The sequence below is a fragment of the Saimiri boliviensis genome, chromosome 8, assembly GCF_048565385.1.
Source record: "Saimiri boliviensis isolate mSaiBol1 chromosome 8, mSaiBol1.pri, whole genome shotgun sequence".
Lineage (NCBI taxonomy): Eukaryota > Metazoa > Chordata > Mammalia > Primates > Cebidae > Saimiri > Saimiri boliviensis.
The window spans coordinates 116,126,416-116,150,288 of NC_133456.1; positions in this window are offsets into that span (position 1 = coordinate 116,126,416).

Consider the following 23,873-nt stretch of genomic DNA (forward strand, 5'->3'; position numbering starts at 1 on the left):
GTGGATCTCTTGAGCAACATTGCGAGACCCCATCTCTACAAAAAATACAAAAATTAGCCAGGCATGGTGGCAGTGGCCCCAGATACTCAGGATGCTAGGGTGGGAGCATCACTTGAGCTCAGGACGTCAAGGCTGCATACAGTGAGCTGTGATTGTGATACTACATTCCAGCCTGGGTGACAGAGTAAGACTTCGTCTCTAAATAAACAAATAAATATAAATAAACAGTAAAACAGGATAAGAGACAAATCTCCCTAACAAAAGAATTTCCACAAAGAAAGGATGAGGGAAATAGAAAATTAGCATTGAAGCAACAGAAATACTTGCTGTGGGCAGGATCAAATAAATGTTAAAATGATAAAGCCAGCAGGTGAAAGCATAAGGAGCAGCAGGGTATTCGAAGGGCCTCAAAATGTCTCCTACACAATGTTGTTGCCTACTAAGAGAAAATAGTGCCCGTATAGTGAAGAGGCCAGCCAGACTCACCTTAACCAGGGACCAATGCTGACACCAAGCATCACAGGATACCTTGATGTCCTGTGCCCTGATCCGTGTGCCCAGAAGAGAGCTTGACCTCGCTGGGGTTCTAAACAGTCAAATGCCCCACACAGTCTCTAACTGGGGAGTGCTTGACAACAGCTCTGGCTGTGCTCTTCCTAAGTGTTCAGGCCACAGCAGAGACACTGATGGAATCAGGGGAGACTGAAAAGACACAATATCCACATGCAATGTGAGCTCTGGGACCAGACCTGGAACAGAAAACGACATCGGCAGAAATACCAGTGAAATCCAAATAAAACCAGCAGTTTAATTTCTAGCATTGCAGCAGTGGCAATCTCTTGAGTTTGCTCAGCACTGAAGACCTGGATGTTAACATTGGTGGAAGCAGGGGCTCTCTGTCCTCTCTTTGCAACAGTCCTGTGAGCCTAAATGTGTTTCAAGTGATTTCATGTTTTTAAAAAAACGGTGTATAGGTACTACCTTCAAAGTTGGCATCTTCTCTAAAGAAGTGTTATAAGAGCAGAAAACCAAACACCGTATATTCTCACTCATAGGCAGGTGTTGAACAATGAGAATATATGGACACAGGGAGGGGAGCACTACACACTGGGGTCCGTTGGGGGGAAATGGGGGAGGGGCGGGGGGTGGGGAGGTGGGAAGAGATAGCATGGGGAGAAATGACAGATACAGGTGAGGGGATGGAAGGCAGCAAACCACACTGCTATGTGTGTACCTATGCAACAATCTTGCATGTTCATCACATGTACCCCAAAACCTAAAATGCAATAAAAAAAAAGAAAAGAAAAAAATTAAAAAAAAAAAAAGAATTGAAGGAGCTTGTGTATCAGATATCATTTGTATATGTTTGATTAATTTTAATTCTAATAATAATTCATGTTTCATTTCATCTGATTTAAAATTTTCTCATACTAAACAGCAACTGCCTGTGTGCATCATTTAATTGACAGTCCCTGCTACAAGTGTGTGTCTCTATATTTATATGTAGAGAGACATTTTGGGAGTTATTAGTTTTTTTAAGGTGTTATCAGTCTTTTAGGTAATCAATTTTAATACCTAATGGCAATTCAATACTCATTTGGAAGAGGAAGCCATAAGCATGCAAATTAAAGTCAACCTTAGTATTTTGCCGAAATCTTCTAAGTATATGCTTTTACTTCTATTAACCATGAGTTAAAAATTAAAGTGCATTTCTGAAAATTTTTAATACCACATTTGAGGAATGTGACTAACCTTATAAGCAACAGGTGGTCAGGGATTCACTGTGTTGTAATTCCTATCCCATATGGGGTTGACACTCATTCTTCCCATTTCTCCTAAATATGCCAGAGACCTCTCATCCCTACTTATCTTCTAGTTGGCCGAAAGACATGAGACAGAATGAGTCTCATTCCTCCATTTTAAATTGAAAAGATAGGCCTGGGAAGAGGTCATTTCACTTGAATTTCATAGTGTCAAGGTTGAAGATTAAAGAGAATTTTCAGTTTAATATTTTACCTGGCTCCCAACACTAACCATAGAAAAGAGAAAATTTATTCACTCTTTTTAGACAGAACAGAATGTTAGGAATTCGTAACAATACCTATGAATGGGTCTAAACATAGTGACAATAATTAGCCTATTCATCTAACCGGTCAATTCGGTTAATCAACTTGTTTAACATTTTCTTCTTACCCTTATATAATGGGATATCTATCTGCATTCATCCAGTTCATTGTTTTTCCACAGCATTACCTTCCCCAAGGGAGATAATAAATCTGTGTTTGTTGTTATTTCTTCCTTTGTTTGTTTTGTTTCATTTTATTTTGATAGTCATGATTATTTGCCTTTTTTTGGTTTTATCCATGAATCAAACAGTGAATTGAATTATGTTTTCTTTTTCCAAGCCATTGTTTTAGTAAGTTCTTTTACAATGAAATACTGCTTTACAGAAAGAAGTATTTCATTGTAAAAGAACAACTCGGATCATTTTATGGCAGACATACGGTGATAGAATCAATAAATAGCATTTATAGAAACACAAATGCCAGTTAAAGAAATCTCTCTGTCCCAAAGGTGGGAGGATGAGGTGTGTGTCTAGAATTTTGTGGCGGGAGCTAGAGGCACATGGCAGCCTGCTGATATGTATTTAAGTCTTAGGCTTATCATGCACTGTTTGAAAATGTTATGCTTACATTGATAAGAAAAGTAATTAAGATAAGGCTTCCTGAAATAGAGATATTTTCAAATTCTCCTCCAGACTCATGATCTAACGCCTGGAATCCCTGTTGTATTTCAGGTTAATTTAGATTTGTCGTGTCCCAGGAACAGTTCAACAGTCATCCATACAGCATCCGTGTGAAGGGGAAGGACTCTATGGGAGTCAAGCAAAACCTTGGAGTCCAATTCTGGAGCTCTCTGCAGTTGTGAAAGGAAACGGAGGCTCTTCTTTCATCATTGATTTGCAGGGAAGGACTGATTAATAGTTTTTATTTTTTTTAACTTATGTTTTTGTAATAAATTGTCTCTCCTAGGTCTCTCTTTTATAGCATTGTAACTCTGTATAAACAAATAAGGTGGTGTCAACATCATCGCTGAATGTGAATTTCACAGAAAGGATTTGATATTTTGCTAAATAAGAGGAACTTTGTGGAACTGAGATTCTGTTAGATACTGAGAAGTAGTTCTCTTTAGTAGAAACAATGCCTTATGAGGGAAGTAGAATGGGAAAAAAATGTCTTGAGGATATCAATGGCCTATTAAAAAGTGGGTCAAAGGAATTAAGTGACTATTTTTAAAGTAAATTTCTACCTGCACAATGAAAACAGTAAAGACGTTTATCATACCTCACAGGAGAAAGAAAAGTAAGTAAGTATTAATGTTAAATATTTATACCATTTCTAGGATCTTAATAGCTGGCAATTAGCACTGTATACATAAAAAGTGATCATAATCTAAAAAAGTTGGCATTTAACCAGGAAATAATTGAATTACAAAGAATATATACTAACTGAATAACTTATCTTCAGCAGTAAGCAGAAATATTATAAATGTCCTTAGGAGTTGGGTACAAACAGAAAGATTTAAAGAATATTGTTTTTATTTAGAAAGGGGAAAAAGTAGTAACCTTACTCTTTTGTTCACAATTAGCATTCTTCTAAAACATATATAAGCACTCTGCTAATTCATGGATAGCACAAAGAAATGCTTGTGAATTTAAAATGTGAAAAGCAAATGAGCTTATGTGCTGGACATTAAAATGAAATTAATCAAAGGACATCATTTTGAAATGAAAATAACATTTTGAAATAAATTGAGTTACAATCCAAAGCAGAATGTTTGGAGACGTTCTTTCAGTTTTACAGTGATCAGCTACAGTGATCAGCATGAGGGCAACTGTACTCACATGGGAACAGCACCATCGATTGTTTTAGAAAGATACTCACAGCTCCCGTGTGGCAATCACATACAAACATATCTGAGATACTACGCATGGAAATGTGGATGCAGGTAAAACTTTAAATCCTCAAGGTGTCTTTGTGGGAGGCCGGGGCCATCAACCCCAGTCCATTCTCAAGTAAACTGCAATCACAGTCATAGATACTGGGTGGCTTGTGGAAATTTCCACAACCGGTAAAAATGTCCCAACAAACACAAAGCAGACACTGACTTACAATCGGCAAACTATAGGACTGAACTGAATATTTTTTGGTGTATATGCATAATCAGTATACATTTGTAGTCAGAAAATGAAGAATTTTTTTCTAAAAGTTAACTTATCTAAAAAGTTTTGCAACAAGCTTCATGTGAATTTTCCAGTCCAGGCATTCCAGCATGACCTTTGCCTTTCCTATCTGCAGGAATACTATCAATCTCCAAACCACTGTTCCTGCATCTGAAAACCATGGCACCAGTGTGCCGACCGCTGACTTTAAAGAAACAAGAACGAAGGATCAGACGGACCTGGGAGGCACTGATGTCTGCTTCTCGTCACTGAAGTCTTCTTGCAGATGTCACTAAAATACTGCCAGAAGCAGCAAATTTACCTCACTCAGTAGATGAAGCTTTCCTTCCACTACGTAACCACTACCTAACCAATGGATATTTTTAAAAAGCAGATCCTCTTTATATTGAGAGAAACTCGTCTGTATTTAGGAATATTCTTGGCATTGCCAGCTTCACGTGGCACAGGGACCAGGTCGGAAGTGTCCTCCTAGATATTCCGTCAGGGAGTGTCAGAAGAAGGAGAACTTGCAGGAGTCAAAACTAGGTAAAGTATGGAGTAAAGAAGTCCAGGAATACTCTATGCAGGGAGGGGATCCTCCCACTTTCTCCACCCTCTGCCTGGAATGCTATCTTGATGACTGGACGTCAGCAGCCATGCTGGACCATGAATACGGGGGCCACACAGAACAGGGAGGGCAAACAGAAAGCTAAAAAGCTTTAAGCCTTCATGGAGTGGCTGTAAGACATCTAGACTGCCAGCTGATGAGCTTTCTTCTTTTGTGAGGGAGAAAACACCTGTTTTTTTCTTCCCCCCAAATAATTGCTTTTTGGGACTACTCTGTTACATGAAGTCAAATGCAATTCTGATACTTAGCAAGAGGAATGAAAAGAGGGTTGGAGACGTACTGTCATGTTTGAGTATGGCTCCTGTTCCTTAGTCTTTGCTCAGTTCACCGAGTCACTGCATGGGAGCCACTATTCTGCTGATGTTCCCCTGAAGTGCAGAGTTTAGAAATTAACTCCAGACATGCCGGCATGCACATTGAGTGAATGGTCATGCCCGGCAGGGGCAGGTAACCAGACTCAGGACCTTGCTGGCAACATTAAACTACACTGAGCCCAATTCTCTCCAGCTCCTGGCCTCCCCGCCACGCTCGCCTGGCGAGCTGCTCTGCCATTAGGTAGTCTAATGGCTGCTTTCCGTTTATACATTAATGTTCTCCATTGAGCTACACAGAAAACACATGAAGAGTGGATTAGACCTGCAGCCTGTCAAGGAGGCAGCAGGTCACGTAGATGTCAAAAAACGACACACAAACAAAGCAGGCCTCTGGAGCACTCATCACCGCTGGACCTAGTATACGTTGTCTGATTATTTGTCTGTAGTCATATCCTCTTATGAGTTGGGCCTTGCTCTATTCCCTCCCTTCATCTGCAGGCCTAGAATGGTGCCTGGCACTCAGGTGACACCCAAGAAGCATGTTTTATTACACAAACTGAATACAATGATTAATGGATAAATGAATGAACACGTGTCTCTTGCTTTCCTAGAAGAAATAGAAATGCGTGATATCAACTCAGTCCTCAGATCTATAAAGCCTCAGATAATTAAAAAATGAGGTTTTTCAGGTATGACTAATATGAACAGACACTGCCATGTAGTAGTCCTTTCCCAAGAGTTTACAAACCAGGAAATAAAGTCAACATTCACTCCCTTGCATTTCAACACAGGAGACACCCTTCTTCCTTCATGCCTTCTTTGAAACCGCTTCTTCCTCGGCCACAGGATTGTTGCACCTGTGCTCTGTCTATGAATATGACCCTGCACTACAGTGTGTGTCTCTGTGTCAAGGTGGTCCACACACGCTCTGGCTACAGCTTGTAAGTCACTCTCCAAGTATTATTTCCCTTGGTGAAATGATCAAAGCCATGTTGTAAATCAGGTATTATTTTTATATTCGTTTTAGAATAAAATTTATAAAACACCTGACCTAAGAGAGCCACAGTCATTTGTCAAGTTTACAATCGCTGGCCAATGAGGAAGGCAGGAGTCAGAGCTATGAACGTCACGTCCCTCCGTTGAGGACACGCTTTTAGAGTCAGCACTGTGCTCTTGCCGTTGGCTCCGACAGGGCTGGTGTTGGGGAGAGGGCTTACATTCACATGGCGGCTTCTGGCCTCGGAATGCAGAGACTTACACACACGGAGATCCTGGGGGTGTGCAGGAAACTGGGGTGGCCCCATCCATGTCCTGTCTTGCTTCTGAAGGAGGTGAAGGGGTCCAGTGACTCAAGAGTCCTGCATGGGGGTAAAACTGCTTAGCGGAGCGCAGGGCCTGGGAGGAGGCCAGAGAGCGTTGTGGGCACACACAGGATGCCTGTGAGTTTTCAACAGTGGTGACAGCCACGTGCTCCTGACCACAAGAGGAAATTATATCAGGGACAGCAGGGGCTGTCACAAAGCCATGTGGGGCAACATGGCAGCCATCTGCAGGCGTGTGGCCGTGTTCCCCAGGCCCCATATCCCTGATGGCCAGAGCTCCCTGCCTGCCTCGAGATTCCCACTCCAGTTCTCAGATTTCACACAATACACAGCGGAGGGCCACATCTATAATTCAGTACAAACACACACGTACCAAGTACAGCACAACCCATTTCACTGTTTCACTGTATTGCCCTTGCAGATAACGTGGGTTCTTTTAGGAACCGAAGGTTTGATCGTGGAACAAGTATCTTGCAACCATTTTTCCAACAGCAGGTGCTCACTTCATGTCAGCGTGTCACATTTTGGTAACTCTTACAATTTCTTAAAAAACTTTTTCGTTATTATACCTTTGATAATACAATATTATTATTATTGTTATGGATGAGAGGTTTCTATGTTGACCAGGCTGACCCCGAATGCCTGGCCTCCCCTCCTTATGTGCAGGACAATAGGCCTGAGCCACCGCAGCTCCTGATAATATTGTATTATAGTTCTGTGATCTACGATGAGTGTTCTTTGATGTTACTATTGTAATTGTGGCACCACAAATCACACCCACAGAAGACAGTGATCTTCATGAAAGTGTGTGTTCCGACTTCACTCGTGGGCAGTTTCCCCGTCTTTCTCCTCCTCCTCAGGCCTTCCTATTTTGAGATGCAAGAATATTACAACTAGGCCAATTAGGAAATGGATAATGGGTTCTAAGTGTCTGAGTAAAAGGAAGAGTTGGATATCTCTCACGTCAAATCAAAATCTTTTGTTAGGGCTCCTGCAGCTGGTGACTTTCAGTAGCAGCCAATGGCCATTGAGCGTTCCAAAAATCATAAGGCCCTTAAGAATGATGCTAAATCTACTCTGTCTGTTGTGCTTTAAATAGTGCAACAACCCCTGGATGACAGCGCCTCTGTTTACAGCATGGATTATGGAATGTTTTAAATCCGTTGTTGAAGCCTACTGCTCAGGAAAATAAAAAGTTTCCCTTAAAAATATTACTGCTCATCGAAAGCACATTTGGTCACCCAAGAGCTTAACATTGTTTTCTTGTCTGCCAATGCAATATCCATTCTTTTGCTTATTGATCAAGGATTAAGGAGTAATTTCAACTTTTAAGTCTAATTATTTTAGAAATATATTTTATAAGGCAATAGCTGCTATAGACAGTGATTCCTCTGATGGGTTCAAGCAAAGTAAATTGAAAATCTTCTGGAAAGGATTCACCATTCTAGATGAGAAATTAAGAAAATTCTGATTCATGGAGGAAGAGCAAAATTTCAACATTAACAGGCGTTTGAAAGAAGTTGATTACAACCCTCATGGGTGACTTTGAGGGGTTCAGGACTTCAGTGGACGAAGTAACTGCAGATGTGGTGGAAGCAGCAAGAGACTTGGAATCAGAAGTGGAGCCTGAGGATGTAACTAGATGCTGCTCTCTCATGGGAAAACTCGAATGCTTCTTATGTATGAGCAAAGTAACTGACTTCTTGACAGGAAACCTTCTCCTGGTGAAGACACTGTGCACATTGTTGAAATGACAGCAAAGAATTTTGGATATTCCATAAACTTAGTCCATAAAGCAACCCCAGGCCTTGAGACGCTTCACTCCAATTTTGAAAGAGCCTCTACTCTGGGTGAAATGCTACCAAGCACCATCTCATGCCGTAGAGAAATCTTTCACGACAGGAAGAGTCCATTGAGCCAGAAAACTTTACTGTCTTGTTTTAAGAAATTGTCACAGCAACTTCAACCTTCAGCAGACTTCTCTCAATCAGTCAGCAGCCGTCAGCATTGAGGCAAGACCCTTCATCAGCAAAAAAAAAAAAAAAGAAAAAGAAAAAAAAAAGGAAAAAAATTATGACTCACTGAAGGTTCAGAGGTTTGTTAACATTTTTCAGCAATAAAGTATTTTTAAGTTAAGGCATGCACATTTTTTTGTCATAATGCTATTGCAAACTTAGACCACAGTGTAGTGTAAAAAATAACTTTTGTATGTACTTGGAAATCAAGAAAAAATGTGTTAACTTCTTTGAGATATTTGCTTTATTACAATAGCCTAGAAACAAACCTGCAATATCTCCAAGATATGCCTGCAAGCAAATAATTTCTTAAGGCTTTTTCTACATAGAAGTGAAATCAGTAAGTAAAGCAGTTAAACAGTTTATTAAAGCAAAAAATGAGCTCAGACTCACCAGAGTTTTGCGTCAAAGGCATATTTTTTAAGCTTGATTATGCAGCTAATTACCCCATTTCTGTACTCTGCTTTGTGAACACAGATATTTACTTAAATTGACGTGCTTTTTGTTCATAGACCAGGCAAGTGAACATTACACTCACACACACATTATTGCTTCTACCAGAATAAAATTCCGTGTGTTGCCATCACCTTAGGAACACCGAGTTTGAGATATCAGCACCATCTGGAACAAATGGCTTAACTTCCAGCTGTATTCAATTAGCCCTTCATCTTCCCTAAGTGGAAAAGCTGAAGGTATAAGCAAGCGTCTCCCTCGTATAGAGTGTGGGGTAGACTTGCAGGTTTCATCTATACATTTCTCATTTTTCCACAGCAGGATTGCTTGAATGTCTGGGCCAGCTATGGCCATCTCTCTCGGAAGGGATTATGTTTCTGGGGGCTTCAGAATGCCTGCAACGCTTTGATCCTGGTGAATCTGTGGCGTGATTGTAACCATGAGTCATGCTACATGGATTACCATAAAAGGGATCACGATGGAATGGTGGACTGTAGGAAAAGGAGCATTGATTCTGATGCTCATAACTCTCTTCCATGTTTTGAAACAGAGATGATGCTGCTTGTCTTGGACACCAGCACAGCATGGGCTTATGCAGAGCGTGGGCTCTGCATCCCGGGTGCCCGGTGGAAACCTGCCTTCCGCAGCTCACTGGCTCTGTGGGCTCACCTTTCCTCTTCTCGGTACCTCATTTGCCTGCTCTGTGAAATGAAAACAGCATTAACATCTGTTTCATGGGGATGCTTTGAGGGTTAAAAAGGTTATTTAATGTAAAACATTTGGAACAGTGGTTAAAAAAAATAAACATTTTATTCATACTAGTTGTTATTAGAAGAGCTACTTTTCTTTCTTTCTTTCTTTCTCTTTTTTTTTTTTTTTTTTTTTTTTGAGACGGAATTTCGCTCTTGTTACCCAGGCTGGAGTGCAATGGCGCGATCTCGGCTCACCGCAACCTCCGCCTCCTGGGTTCAGGCAATTCTCCTGCCTCAGCCTCCTGAGTAGCTGGGATTACAGGCACGCACCACCATGCCCAGCTAATTTTTTTGTATTTTTGATAGAGATGGGGTTTCACCATGTTGACCAGGATGGTCTCGATCTCTTGACCTCGTGATCCACCCGCCTCGGCCTCCCAAAGTGCTGGGATTACAGGTGTGAGCCACCGCGCCCGGCCGAAAAGCTACGTTTTTGTTGTCTTTTCACATTATGCTATTCTGGAATGAGGTAGTCTGCAGACTCTCAATACGCAGCCCTAAAGAAAGCAAGGGAGTGGGATATCAAACTTTTTGAACATATGCATCTAGTTGTAACTTTTTTTCTTATTTATCACAACTTTCTATGGTATAAGTATTTTTACTCTTATTTACACGTGAAACAGCTAAGAACTATGCAACTTCAGTACAATGCTTTATATACTATTATAGTTAAGCACTATATCAAAATTATATTAGGAGAACTATAATTCTAAATTCCGGAGGAGATAAGCTTGCCAATTCCAATACCAATTCTCAAGATTAAATTATGAGAGTATTATCCATTACCTGTTTTACAATATGTACAAATTATAGTTGGACCCATTTCTAATAAAAGTAATTAAATGAAATAAATAAAAAGTCAATTAAGCAATTAAAAATAGTTGACCTGTGATTCTGTTGATGGCATGATTGGGCCATTTTAAAAACATAATTATTTTCTATCTTTAAAAAAGAGGTTACATTTAAGGTCAGCACATGGGTAATATGGTTGAGCATAAAAATCACTCTTCATGACAGATCAACGAGACAGATAATTAACAAGGATATCCAGGACTTGAACTCAGACCCGGAACAAGCAAACTTAATAAACATTTACAGCACTCTCCACCCCAAATCCACAAAGCATACATTCTTCTCAGTACCACATCACGTCTACTCTAAAAGTGACTACATAGTTGGAAGTAAATCACTCCTCAGTAATTGCACAGCATTTCACAGGTTTAAATGAAATATTGGTTGGCTGCTTGTTTGTTATTTTCCTCCCTTCTTCCTCTCTGTCTCCATTGTTAAGCACAATTATTGGCATAAAAGAGGTTTTCAATAGCCATTTTTAGACTGCATTCTAGCCTGGGCAATAGAGCAAGACTCCCGTTCTCTCTCCCTCTTTCTCTTCCTCTTTCTTTCTCTCTTTCATTCTTTTTTTCTTTCTTTCTCTTTTTCTCTCTTCCTTTTTCTTTCTTTCTTTTTCCCAAAAAAAAGAGAGAAAAAAAAGAATTAACTCAAGATGGATTAAAGACAAAAAAAAATTACTCTTTACAAAACCATAATAGCCCTGCAACATAGTCAATATATCACATTTAGATTATTGCACTCAGTGGATAATTCTTTTGGAACATCAAAGTTTGAACTGGAGAGGGAATGGGATAATTTTACACGTGGGTAAATGGACATTCAAGCCATTCTGCCTTTAGAATAACAGTAAGATTTTGAGTGATGGCTTAAGGGTGGTTGTGAGTTTCAAGTGTCTCTCCCTGCCAGCAGGATATGTATTATTCTAATATTGTCTGTATCATTTTCATGCAAGGTTACAGAATTTTTAGTTACAGAAAAGATTAAAAGTGATCATATAATAACACTTTGCATAGATAGTATTACATTCTACCTGCTGGGTATATATTAAATGCTTCTATAACAGGACTCAATTTTTCCCCCATATCTCATGCCTCTTTGAATTCATTCATCCATTTCTTAAACATAAATTTAATAATTTTAAGATAATTCTGCTAACTGTGTCTCACCGTTGCTTGGTATGTATTTAACAGTTGCACTTATGTGCTAAAATATGTGTCTACCTGGCATGCAATGTGTGGCCTGAGATTTTACAGCTACTGCGTTCTTAGTGCTTGGTTCCTGTTGCTGTGTCATGCTCTGATAACCTTCATGATTTGGGTTTCGGGGTCTTTCTTCCATCTGTCACGGCTCTTTTGGCAATTTTGTGTTTTATCTGCCAGCATTCACCGTGTGTACTGGCTCAGCCTCTGCAGCACAGGTGGCTGATTGAAGCAGCATTGAGCGGAGGGCTCTGCTGTTCTGAGGGTGTGGGAGACGTTGAAGGACTGCATCCAAACGCAGACACCAAGGTTGTGTGCCAAAGGAAGTCTGGCTGAAGATGTTTTGAAACTCTAAAAGCAGGCTTTTCAAAACTCTGATGCTTATAAATAAATAGAGTTCACACATCATGTATACATGTTCTAAGATATGCTTAGAAATATTAAATCTTGTCTAAGGTATGCTTAAAAAAGGTTAAAATTTTCTTGTGATATGAAGAGCCTAAGCATTTTTTTTGAAAAACTCATTTTAAAATAATTAAGATTCTGTTTCATACGTGGAATCAGCATGTACTTATTGAATATGTCTCAGCTGCCAGGTACTGAGCTAATTACCAAGGAGCATAGGTTAACTAGGAATGGTTCATTTCTTCAAATCAGCCTTAATTAGCAGGAGGGCACTGGGGACAACCTGACCACGAAAAATCAAAATACTGTGAAAAAAAAAAAGCAAAACGTAAATAAAAGATTTATGGCCAGTCAAATCAGGGTGGGAACGTTCATGGTTTCCTCAACTTCTACATCTGTCCTCATTCCCTGACATTAGAACACTGTGAACACTGCATCCAAGAGAGCATGCTTATTTTACTCAAGTCTAAGAAACAGAACACATTCAAACACTAATCCAAAGTTAATAGTTTTGAGTATGACATAGGGAGTATAATTGTGCTTCCTTTGTGAAACAGTGTTTCCCAGGTTTTTTGGCATATGTAAATTGATGATTTTTAGTAATATTTGTGTTTTTACTCGCATGTATGTGAACTCCATGTTGAGTAAAACTCAAGAGCTAGTCTGCATGGATTTTGCCCTCCTATCTGCGGAAAATATGTGTACTACAGCTTTGTGAAAAATAAATTCTGTAAGGCTAACGTATTTTTTTCCTCTATAGTACTTTTCTAAGTCTCATAAACGAAACAAAGAGGCGTGATGAGGCTTGCATTTGGCTTTACAGTGTAAAATAATGTGTCAGTGAGTGGGTAGAGACACTTAGCTGAAGTGAAAATGCTTTAGAAACACTGTTTGGTTTGGGGAATGCTAGTGATATTGAGGAACATTGAATAGAGGCCAGAGGGAAACGGCTGTTTAGAACAACAAGGAAACAGAAGAAAGGGATGCCTCTACTGGAAGCAGCTGGTAGAAGATTCTACTATGAAAAAGAATTATGCAGATGATACGAAAGTTGTCTTTTGCTTTTTATTGAAAACTACACAAGCTCACAATGTTTCATTTTCAAGAAAATACAATGATTGGTGTAATAATTCATCCCAACTATCATGGTTTTTAGTTCAAAGCATTCTAACAATTTTTTTTTTCACAAGTAAATGTAAAAAATAGGTAACCCTCTTTCTGTTTTAGTTAGAGTCTGCATCTGTTTGAAAGAAGATGGATAAATATTCTTTCTTATTGACTTCCTGTCACGACTGGTCCAATATGCGGGCTGGAGATTGAGGATGTTTATGACCAACTTCTTAGATTCTCTGATAAGAAAAATTCTCATTGGTGATTCCTATTTCCTACAGAGCTTATAAAATGAAGTCTATTTAAAGGCATCTACACACAGTATCAATTCTTAACAAGTAGAATGAGAGACTTGGGATTGGAGATTATTATGTATTAAAACTTATTATGAAACATGTTCAAACCTCACATAAATTTATGTATTGTGGCATTTTATTGAAGAAAGCCTGATGATGTTTTTATTTTCTCCATCAGTCAGCTATGTTTTAAAAAGCTAAATTTTCATTAGTTTCATGTCAAAACATGATAATGACTTTCTGTACGCCACAGAGTTTTAAAACTTATTATAGAGATATCACACAATGCAGTGACTACATTAAACTTAAATTTACACAAAGTTTAGTGTATGATTTAAATAGTTGACAGTCAAGAAAAGGTCAGAGCAATTAGAGGCAGGATTTGCCACTAGAACCAGGAGCAAGAGCTAGGACTTTTTCCATAGTCTCAAGATTTAGTGGATGAATTCTAACAGAAGTCACATGGCTTTGTTTCATGGCCAGACCACCAGGCTATTACAGGGAAGCCCAAAAGACCAGGCAGAGGAGATTGTTTCCTTACCAGCAAAATTTAGAAATTTAAACAAACAGGGTATTTTTAGCTCACACTAAGAAAATTAAGAAATTCGTCAATCATGTCATTCTTACCCTCAAAACAAGGCCTACTTTGACTGTAATATATGCTTTCTAGAAGTAATAACATGAACTTTTAAATTAATTTTAAATGTTGATATGTAAATAGATAAAGTAGAAACATGGACAGGCTTTACCCAAACTACTAGCATTGTAATCACACGAGAAGCTCATTTTAAAAGGTAAAGAAAACTTAATACAAAAATAAAAACAATCATCATAGTTTAAATACCTAATACTAGTATGTCTGTGTAAAATTTCTGCTTATCAGTGTTTTTGATAGTAGCCTTTTTAAGAACTGAGAAATTATACTTTCTACATTAGTTTTTGTCAATGTAGAAATAAAAGACCTCCTTGTCTAAAGAGAATATGTAGACTAATATGAAAATATTAAGATTAAAAGTTACAAAAATTAACCTAGCTGTACCTAGTGAGTTGGCTAATGTCAGCACACTGCATGCTCTTTGCAATATCTCTTCTCATGAACTATTTTAACGGTTATGACTCACAAAAAATTATTGCTTAATTTTAATTAAACATGATTCACCACAATAAGATCCACTTGTTCATTCCATTTGTTAATTCGTTTTAGAAACAGATATTGAGTTGTAATAATGTGCATTGTGCCATTCTAGTTTCCTCCATGGAATCCAAGTGTCTTAATTGGGCTGCTACTATAAAAAGGGTAATTTTTCAAATTTTTTATATTGTTACCATATACATTTTTACAAACCTAATTGCTATGAGAATTCTGTTGCAATGTGTACTTAAATCTTTTTGTGATTATCCATATTAGAAAGGAGTTCAACCTATCTTAGAGAGTAACATTCAAATTGCAACATTGGTGTCATGTGCACAGTTCTTCTTTAATAAATACTCGTTTATCTTTCTGAGTGCAAAATTAACATAAAGCCCAAAGGATAAATGCTTTATAATTATATTTCATTCTGTAAACATATTACCAAAACATCTTAACCAACAAGAGAAAAGACAAGAACAGCAAGGGGTCTAAACACTGGTGTATCTACTTCAGTAGGTGCTTTCGGATTCCATTCAAAACCCATGACTTCAATTAAGTAGATGTATTAGTCCATTTTTGCATGGTTGTCAAGAGATACCTCAGGCTGGGTAATTTATAAAGAAGAGAGGTTTATTTTGGCTCACAATTTTGCAGACTGTACAGGAAGCACGGTGCTGGCATCTGCTTCTGGGGAGGCTCAGGAAGTTTTTAATCATGTTGGAAGGCATAGGATGAGATGGCATATCACAAGACGAGAGTGACAGCAGGATAGGGAGGGGTTGCCAGCCTTTTTTGAACAACCAGATTTCTGGTGAACTCAGAGATAGAGAACTCACTCATTACCTCCAGGGCAGCACTGGTCATTCATGAGGGATCTGCCCGCATGACCCAAACACCTCCCACCAGGCACCACACTGGAGATGGCATTTCAGCATGAGATTTGCAGGGGCAAGCATCGAAGCCAGAAAAGTAATGTATACTGAGAAACGGAGAATGCAAGAGAATAACGATTGAAATACAGTTTTTGTTTTTTTATTCTTTATAATGACATCCTGTTATATTTATTTATTTTGAAATACAATGTGAAAGTGACAAATTTCTCATACATATACAATGATCAAGCATGGGCTTGTGGTTGATAGGCATAAGAATGAAATTTCTGTATCAGTGTGAAACAAAATCTACATAAAAACATAGTACCTATCATGTTCACATGTACCTAATGCCCTACAGGTGCCTTACCTAAATTTTCTCATGTAAACCTTAAAAACAAACCTCTATGATGATTTTTAAATCCCTCTTAAGTAGAACAAAATTTGAGAATTGGTTATTTGACATAAGGTAAAATGGTTAGAAAATGATAATGTCACAGTTTAAACCCAAGTCAGATAGACTCTCAACGAATATCCTGAGCCTTCTTGTCAATGAAACAGCACATGGCTTTGACCAGAGTGAAAACTTGTACTAATCCACTGTTGTTTAATTGCAAAATGATGACCTTTCCAGGCTATGTCAATAGACGATAGATTGTTATCAATTGGTGATTGATAAAATTCACTATAATAATATTATAATACAGTAGTATAATAAAAAAATAACTGATTTAGGCAAAAATCATCAATGAATGTCAAAATGAGTGTGTGAAAGTTCAAAGAATGACAAAATTTGTATAGTTACAAAGTATCTCAGAATTCTCTCAAACGCAGAGAGTAAAATAGTGACATGGCAGTGGAGAAACTGATTGAGTATCATTTAATGTAATGATCAAAGTTAACCCTTTGGTAATGAAACTAATTGACAATGTGCACTTCCTAACATGGTCACTGAGAAAAACTTCGTGCTCTTCCGGTCAAAAATGTAAAATCCAAATCCAAGCATGAGACAACATCAGATAAATCCCAAACTGAGGGAATATTACACAGAATGTATCTAATACTCTTCTAAAATATCAATACATTAAGTACTCAGTGAAATTGATAGCTTTCTGAAAACTAAGACTTAAAGCAAAATGACTTAAAACCATCTTTTTTTTTTCTCATCAACATTAGGAAAACATGATGTTGCAGGAGGCAATTTTATTTGAGGATCTTCTGTACATCATTTCACTTAAAGTTGCCTTTTCCAAGAACCAATGGATGATGTTAAGTGAGGACTTACAGTACATCAAAATATAAAAAGACTCAGCAACTGTTCTAAATAAGTGAGGCTAGAGAGGTGTGGGAACTAAATAAAATGTGTCAGCTTGGACTTACTTTATCTATAAGTAATATATTAGGGACAGTGGGTAAAATCTATTATTAGGTGTGCACATGAGAAAAATGTATGACCTCAGTGTCCATTTCTTGGGTTTGATGATTATACTTTGATGTTGTAAGAAAATGCCTTATTTTCAAATAGTATACAGTGAATTATTCAGGGAAGAAGAGGTGTCATATATACAACTTCCTCTTACACATTTCAGAAAAAGAAAATGTGTACATATGTGCAGAAAGAAGGGGGAATAGGGAGAGCAAATGTAGTAATGTGTTAACATTTGGGGACTCTGAGTGGAAAGTGTTAGGGAATTTTTTTGTGCTATTCTTAAAACTTTTCTGTAAGTCTGAAATTATACAAAACTAAAAAAAAAAAAAGAGAGGAGCACATATTATAATCAGCCCTATGTTTTCACCCATTAATTCACGAATTCAACCAACCTTGGATCAAAAGTAACTGGGAAAAAATAAAAATAATACAAATACAGTAGAAGGCAATACAGTGTAGCAACTATTTACATAGCATTTGCATTGTATTAGGTAGTGTAAGTACCCTAGAGATGCTGTGAAGTACAAGGCAGGATGTGTATGTGAGTTGCATGCAAATAGTACCACCTTTTGATATAAGGGACTTAATCATGCTGGATTTGGTATCTGAGAGGGTTCTGAAACCAATCACCTGGGATTACCCTCAGAGGACTAGTGTTCAAAGTGCCATTTAATAAAAAAAAGAAAAAAAAAATGCCTGCAATGTAACAAAAAAAAATCATTGTTCTTAAAAATCATGCAAGTAAAGTTTAAACAGAACATTTGACTTAAAAACAAAGGCAATTTTATAAATGTAATATACTAAAATGGTTGCAATTACTGGTCATTATTTCTTAAAGCCTTGCTAGTTATTTCTTCTATATTTCTTTCTTTTCATGATATTTTTTGGGGGCAGAAGGAGAAATTAAAAATAAATACTTATGATAATACACCACTAGTAATATTAACAAATTGTATGGACTTTTTATTGCAATATACTAAATGTTTTATATGTAATGTCTCATTTAATTTTCAAATGTCATAAGGATCAGCACTACAACTTCCTTTATCTTACGAGAAACTGAGTCTTAGAAATGAAGAACTTTCAAGGCCAGCCGGGTAGACTGTCACATGGGGAGACTGCAGAGACGCCCACTCCACAGCCCAGGCTTGCTGCGGTAGTAAGAACCTCCAGTAAGAGAGATCTATCCGATGCTCTCTCAAATCAGATACACTTCTATTTTCTAAATGTTCAACTGCATCTTCTGATTCAGATGTTTCTTAAAACATTAGTGTTACTTTTTTTGTTTAAATTTCCACAAGGAAATTTTATTTCAAAATATCACAATTCTTTTAAAAGTGTTCTGAAGCTGAAATTCGTTTTTTTAATGTAACTATAGCTTATTTTGAGTTATGAAGCCTGTACGGCTCCTATACATCCTTGTTCTTGTTTTTGTTTGTTTTTGACGGTGTCTGGCTCTGTCTCCCAGGACTGGAGTGCAGTGGTGTGATCTCAGATCACTACAACCTCCGCCTCCCAGGTTGAAGTGATTCTTCTGCCTCAGCTTCCTGAGCAGCTGGGATTTCAGGCATGGACCACCACGCCCGGCTAATTTTTTTTGTTTTCAGTAGAAGCAGGGTTTCACCACCTTGGCCAGACTGGTCTCGAACTCCTGACCTCAAGTGATTCTCCTGACTCGGCCTCCCCAGTGCTGGAATTACAGGCGTGAGCCACGTAGGGTGGTCAGCTCTAGTTTTTTGAAAGCTATTTTCAGATTTCCATATCCTTGCCCTCTTCCCCATCAAAAAGTCTGTGGTTAATAAGAAGCAATGCCAATATATTACCTAGAGAAGTAATCACAGAGCTGACTAAAGTATATTCATTTATCCACTTTTTTTCCAATTTTACATCAACTTTTTTGACATATAATTTAAAAAAAAAAATAAAAGGCAACCATTTAAAAATGTTGTTGAGTATTTTTTTTCTTCTTAGGTATATTTTATTTGCTAGGGCAGTTTTATGATTATAGAAAAATTGTACAGAAAGTGAAATGAATTTCAGTCTAATTCCAACCCCCACCACCGAAGCCCAGCTTGTATCAATTGTCTTCTGTAGCAGACCATGCTTTTGTATCTAGAAAGTCATCGCCAGATCCAAGGTCACCTACATTTGCACCTCTGCTATGGTCTCATAGTTATGTGATCATTTTTATTTGTTTCACATTTGGTCCTGTAGTGCATTTTAAGTTATTTTACGTGAAAAGCTTAAAGTCTGTGTCGGGATTCATTTTGTTCCAGCCACATTTATAGAAAAAAACTATCGTCTTTTATCCACTGAATTGCCTTCGCTCTTTTATGAAAGACCAGTTCAGTATATTTGTTTGAGTCTATTTTGGGGTCTCTATTCTGTCCATTGATCTATTTGCCTGTTATTTTGTGAATATCGCACTTTCTGGATCACTGCAGCTTTGTAGTCAGTTCAGGGTCAGGTAGTTTCTGTCCTCCAGGGTCGCTGTTCAGCACTGTGTGGGTTATGTTTGTTCCTCTGCCTTTCCAAATAAACTTTAGAATCAACTTTTTTTTTTCATTTTAAAAATAATTCCTGTGATTTTGACAGAGATTGTGGTTAATCGATACATCAAGTTGGGGAAAATCAACATCTTAATAATATTCAGGCATCCTATCCGTATTGTGGAATATCTCCCCATTTATTTTGATCTTGGATATCTCACACTAGAGTTGTGTCATTTTCTCTTATAAATCTTGTGCATATTTGTTAGATTAATTCCTACATGTTTAATTTTTGTCTGCTGATTTCAATGTTATTGTCATAGAATTAAAATTTCCAGTTTTTCAGTGCTAGTATGCTGGAAAGCAATTGACTTTTATATATTATCCTGCATCTTGCAACAAGCTTGTTATAATTCCTTTTATGCTCCAGGAATTTTTTGATGGATTTAGGGGAATTTTCTTATAGGCAATCATATCACATCATATCATCTCTGCAAAAGGAGAGTTTAATTTCTTCTTTCTTTCTCTGTATAACTTTTGTTTCCTTCTATTGCCTTATTACATTAGCTAAGACTACCAGGATGATGTTTAATTAGAGTGTTCAGAGGAGAAATTCCTGTCTTGGTATCAATCTTAGGCAGAAGATATAAACTTTCCAACCCTTAAGCGTGGTATTTGATGTAAGTTTTTTGGAGATGCTCATCGTACTGAAAATGTTCATCTCTATTCTTAGTTTGTTGAGCAAGCATTTTAATCATGAGTAAGTATTTGATTTTGTCAAATCTGTTTTTCACCTATTGATGTGTTCATATGATATTGCTTCTGTAGTATGAAATGATGGATTATACTAACCGGTTTTCAATGTGGAAATAGTCTGGCACACCTGGAATAAATCCCACTAGAGTGTGATGTATAATTCTTTTTACATGTTATTAATTTCCATTTTTGAACATATTCGTGATGGTTTGTGCATCTATGTTTATGAAAAATATTGGTTTATAGTTTTATTTTTTATAATGTCTTTCACTGGTTTTTGTATTAGATAATGCTGTTCTCATAGAACAAGTTAAGAACATTATCTCTCTGGTACAGATAAAAGTTCATTAAAAAATAAATAAAATAAAAAATAAAACTTCTCTGTTTCTATTTCTGGAAGAGATTGTAGAGAATTAGCAAAATTTATTTTATAAATAAATGTTTGGTAAAATCCACCATATGGCTGGTACTTTCTGTTTTGGAAGGTTATTAATTATTGATATATTATTCAACATTTTCCCATTCAGATTATTTCTCCTTGAGTGAGCTTAGGTAGCTTGTCTTTCTAGTAATTTGTCCATTTCTACTAAGTTATCACAGTTTTCAACAGAGTTTTCATAAAATTGTTCATTATCCTTTTAATGCTTTGTGATCAGTAGCAATGGTCCCTTTTACATTTCAGATATTATATTAGCTATTTTTGTCTTTTTTTTTTTTTTTTTTTTTTTTTTGCTAGCCTCACTAGAGGCAAAGAAGCTACAAGGAGCGAATTGTATTATCTTACCAAAGAACCAGTTTTGTTGATTTTATCTATTAATTTTCTTTATACAATTTCATTAATTTTGGCCCTAAATTTTATTGTTTATTTTTTCTCTCTTGCTTTGGATTTATCTGTCCTATTTCTATTTTTCTAAGCTAAAAGTTTACATTGCTGATTTTTAGATCTTTATCTTTTTTTCCCTAACATCTTCATTCAATTCTATAATTTCCTTCTAAGCACTACTTTTGCTGTTTACTGTATTTTCACTTAATTCAGAATATTTTAACTTTCTCTTGGGACTCTTTCTTTGAACCATGTGTTACTTATAAGTATGTTTTTTAATCTCCAGCTATTTGGAAATTTTCTATCTACCTTTCTGTTATTCATGTATTATTGAGAGCATTCTTTGCATGATTTACATTCTTTTAACACTTTAAGGGCTGTTTTATATCCCAGAAACTGGACTACCTTGGTGAGTGTTCCATGTGGGCCTAAGAAGCATGTGCACTCTGCTGCTGTTGAATGAAGTAGTTTATAGATGTCCATTATATCCGGTTAATATGTGGTGCTGTTGAGTTAAGCTATGCCCTTACAGATTCACTGCCTGCTAAATCTGTTCTGACTGAGAGTGTTGCAGTCTTCTGCTATGACAGTAGATTCATTTATCTTTGCAGTGCTATCAGTGTTTGCCTCACCTATTTTGAAGTTTTCTTGTTTAGACAAATACACGTTAAGAATTATTACATCTTTTTGGAGAGTTGAACCATTTATTGTTAAGTAGTGTTCCTCTTTATCTCTGATAATTTTACCTGCTGTGGAATCTGCTTTGTCTAAACATTGATTCCTTTTTTTAAAATCAGTTCATACATACATTTATTGAAATAGTTCTGGCTGGGTGCGGTGGCTCAGGCCTATAATCCCAGCACTTTGGGAGGCTGAAGGGGGTGGATTGCTTGAGGTCAGGAGTTTGAGACCAGCCTGGCCAACATGGTGAAACCCCGTCTCTATTAAAAAAAAAAAAAGAAAAGAAAAGAAATAGTTCTGTCCTCTGCAGAGACCATTGTCAAGGCTCCTGGAAAAGACAATTGATTCCACCAGGTTGGGCAGCAGGAACTAAAACAAAAATAATTGGATATAAGACATTTGGAATGACAGGTAGATTGGTAAAATCTGAAGTTATGATTACTGGCTTCAATTCCATAGCTTAATCAGAAAGCTTTTATGGTACTATTATAAACACTCAAGTGCCTCTCTGCCCCAGGGATGAAATAAAAAGCTGACAGAAGACTCATCTCCAAACTTTGGGCATATTCCTGTAAGAAAGAAGAGGAGCATGAGAAAAAGTGTAACTCATGCTGTTATATAGCCGCCATATCATGATTCATTTTATTTTTCCATAAAAAAGTCAAGTAAAAATTGTGTTGCTCAAGTTGTTTTGGTCATTGATACTATGTGTGTATTATGTATGCAAAAACATTTTTAAAAATTGGAAGCTACTTCAGAAACAATAAAATAGCCTGGAAACCATTGTCAGAACTGGTTTTATTTTTTAATTGAAAAGGATACAAATCTAAATTTGCATCCAATTACAATCTATAAATGTGAACACAAATCTACATTTGCCATTGACATATTATTTATAAAAATTTGGAAACTTCTGAATAATTCCTAATGAATATGTAATTGATTTGGTAAAATATGTACTTTACGTAAGTAAAATTAGTCTAAATTGGTTGTGTGAATAGTTTGTTTCTAAAGAAAATGCTGATCATTCCTAGTTTACCAATGTTAAGGGTAAATATTTGAAACTGAAAGAAAGCACTGTCAAATTATCAAATGTAAATAAATCTTTAAAAGGACATTTGCTTTGAATTTACATTTCACCATTAAAGTGAACTGTACATTTTATGGGCAAAATAAATCATATTCTTCCACCATCCTGTTGCTATTTATTAAAAATTAGCCCACTGTATCTTTAAGACACTTAAGCTCATTTCTTGAAGAATACTGGGAAGAGACTTTTGTTCAACTCTCTGCAGGAAGCTGCAGGGTCGTCTTCTAGCACAGCGTGGGAGAATAGTAGACAGAAGGAAATTCCTTGATGTTAATATAATATAAAAGACCCCAAAGGTCATCTAGTAGCCAGATGCTTTGTATAAACTTGAAATAGGGGGTTATTATATACTTGTTTTTCAAGCCTGGACCACTTAATTTACCTATGCAAACGTGACTTTAATTATAAAGAGTTTGACCTGATTAACATAAAGCTCACCTCAGAAACCCTTGGAATTTAGGAAGACAAGATCCTCCACATTGTCATTTGCAGAATCATTATTTGTATTGCCAAATAATTTGTGCACTTCATTTTTATGAGAGGATTTAATTATGCTCAGCTATAGAAAAGCTTGGAAGAAGCTCTTTATTAAAAACAAGATTAATACATGAACTAAAGTGTTCATTCTAAAAATTCAAAGCACAAAACTTTTAAATTGATGTAATAAAGCTGACATCCAAAGAAAAAAATAACATTATACATATTAAAAGGATAATAAAAATTGCATGACGAGATGAATCTATTCATAAAATTATAGTGCTCACTTACAAAGGCCTCTTTAGGGAGTAAAATATTGTCATTGTAAAAGTGCTGTACCCTCTGCCATGGCTCTGAAATTCCACCAGCAAAAATATACACGTTTGGCTTTGGTATAATTTGGCAAACATTTTTCTATTATGAAAATTTTCCAAAATATGCAAAATGTAGAGGTCAGCATAAAGTGACTGAATGCTCAGCTTCAAGAATTATCAATACTCTATTGATCTGTTCTTCCCAAATCGTGGTCATGACATCATATCTTCAATAAACACTT